Source organism: Ailuropoda melanoleuca, chromosome 8 (genome assembly GCF_002007445.2).
Source record: "Ailuropoda melanoleuca isolate Jingjing chromosome 8, ASM200744v2, whole genome shotgun sequence".
NCBI classification, from domain to species: Eukaryota; Metazoa; Chordata; class Mammalia; order Carnivora; family Ursidae; genus Ailuropoda; species Ailuropoda melanoleuca.
In genome coordinates, this window is record NC_048225.1 from 113,521,296 (window position 1) to 113,523,303 (window position 2,008).

Consider the following 2,008-nt stretch of genomic DNA (forward strand, 5'->3'; position numbering starts at 1 on the left):
ATAGGTCTTCAGTTTGAATTCTTAACGGTAAAACTATTAAAAAAAACACAATTTATGCTAAGAATTGTTAAAATCCAACCAAGTAAAATTGAAGATCTAATTGACTTTATTCAACGATTCATGAATTGGGCAGCTCCTTAAAGTGGTACAAAATGAAAGGTTTTTAGAGGCAAAAGGAGGGTAGGACTGGGAGGTTAAAAGACTAAATTATTTCAGGCAAGGTTACCTTCCTTTAGGGGAGGACAGCAGCCTTATCTGGCAGGTTACCTCACTAATGTTGATCTGGAAATTCCAGACTAATTGGTTTAAATTTCCACTCCTAGGAGAGGCTGAAACTGCAATTAGGTTAGGCATTAAGTGGGGTTGTTTTTTTTTTTTTTTTTAAGATTTTATTTTCAAGTAATCTCTACACCTAAACTGGGGCTCCAACTCAGGACCGCAAGATCAAGAGCCCCATGTTCTTCCCACTGAAGCAGCCAGGCGCCCCCAGCTTAGGCATTAAGTCTTGATGGGGCTTAGCAAAAGTGACTCTATGTTGGGCCTATTTCTTTTTAACAGAATTTAGTACCACAGACTAATGAACTCTGAAACATACTGCACTGNGGAGGACAGCAGCCTTATCTGGCAGGTTACCTCACTAATGCTGATCTGGAAATTCCAGACTAATTGGTTTAAATTTCCACTCCCAGGAGAGGCTGAAACTGCAATTAGGTTAGGCATTAAGTGGGGTTGTTTGTTTTTTTTTTTTTAAAGATTTTATTTTCAAGTAATCTCTACACCTAAACTGGGGCTCCAACTCAGGACCGCAAGATCAAGAGCCCCATGTTCTTCCCACTGAAGCAGCCAGGCGCCCCCAGCTTAGGCATTAAGTCTTGATGGGGCTTAGCAAAAGTGACTCTATGTTGGGCCTATTTCTTTTTAACAGAATTTAGTACCACAGACTAATGAACTCTGAAACATACTGCACTGCTTTTGTTAGCTTTTGTTAGTTAACATCAGCTGTTATAGTGTTAAGATTTTATTTTTTAAAAGATTCTATTTTTAAGTAATCTCTATGCCCAAGGTGGGGCTTGAACTCACAACCACCAGATCAAGATTTGCCATGCTTTTCGGACTGAGCCAGCCAGGTAACTCCCTTTGTGTTAAGATTTGAAAAATATACCTAAGGAGACACTAAGTTTTCAGTTTCCAATATATATACTATTTAGAGCAAACACTTTTTTTTTTTTTTTTTAAGTGTGCATTTGTGTTTGACTAACACAATGCTTACTATATTCCAGAAACATTGCCCTACACCGGCTGGGCTAAGAGTCCTTTGCTGTAGTCCTTTTGTTTCCTTCCCTGATTAACAAAACAAAAAACAAAACTGCTTGGGGACCAGTGTTGACTGAAGAGAGTAATACAGTAACGAATTTGCTGAAATTCGTAAAGGCTGTAAAAAAGTCATAAAATCCCCCAGTTTTCACAGCACTGGCACTTTCTACGTTTAGGCATCAACTACTAGCTCTCGGAAAATTTCCCTTCACCTCCCAAATCCATGTGGAGAAAGGAGACAATAAATAAAGTTGCTTAAGGGCAGTTTGCCCAGACTTGCCCCCAAACTGGGGAATCTGATTCCGGGTGCTAGAAAACCTTAATGTAAAAGGGAGCAGGTTGGGATCGATCGCTCGGGAAGGAGGAAACACATGGAATCCCGCCCGAGCGGGCCGTGGGCCAGGAGCACATTCCCTTACCTCCCTTCGCGCCAGCCCCGCTGAGTTGGGAAGCTCCTCCCCGACCCTTCCTTCCTCCTCCTCCATCTCCTCCTCCTCCTCCTCCGTGGCGGCGGCGGGCGAAAGGGTGAGCGCTGCGGAATTTTGTCCCCAGCGGCGACCCCTTCTCCCAGGCAGGCTGCGGCTGCGGCGGCCGCCGTGGCGGTGGCGGTGGCGGCGGCAGCCGAGCGCTAGGAGAGGCCCGGGCCGGCCTTGCGGCCTGGAGGCCGCGAGAGGTGGAGGCCGGGCCGCCCTCC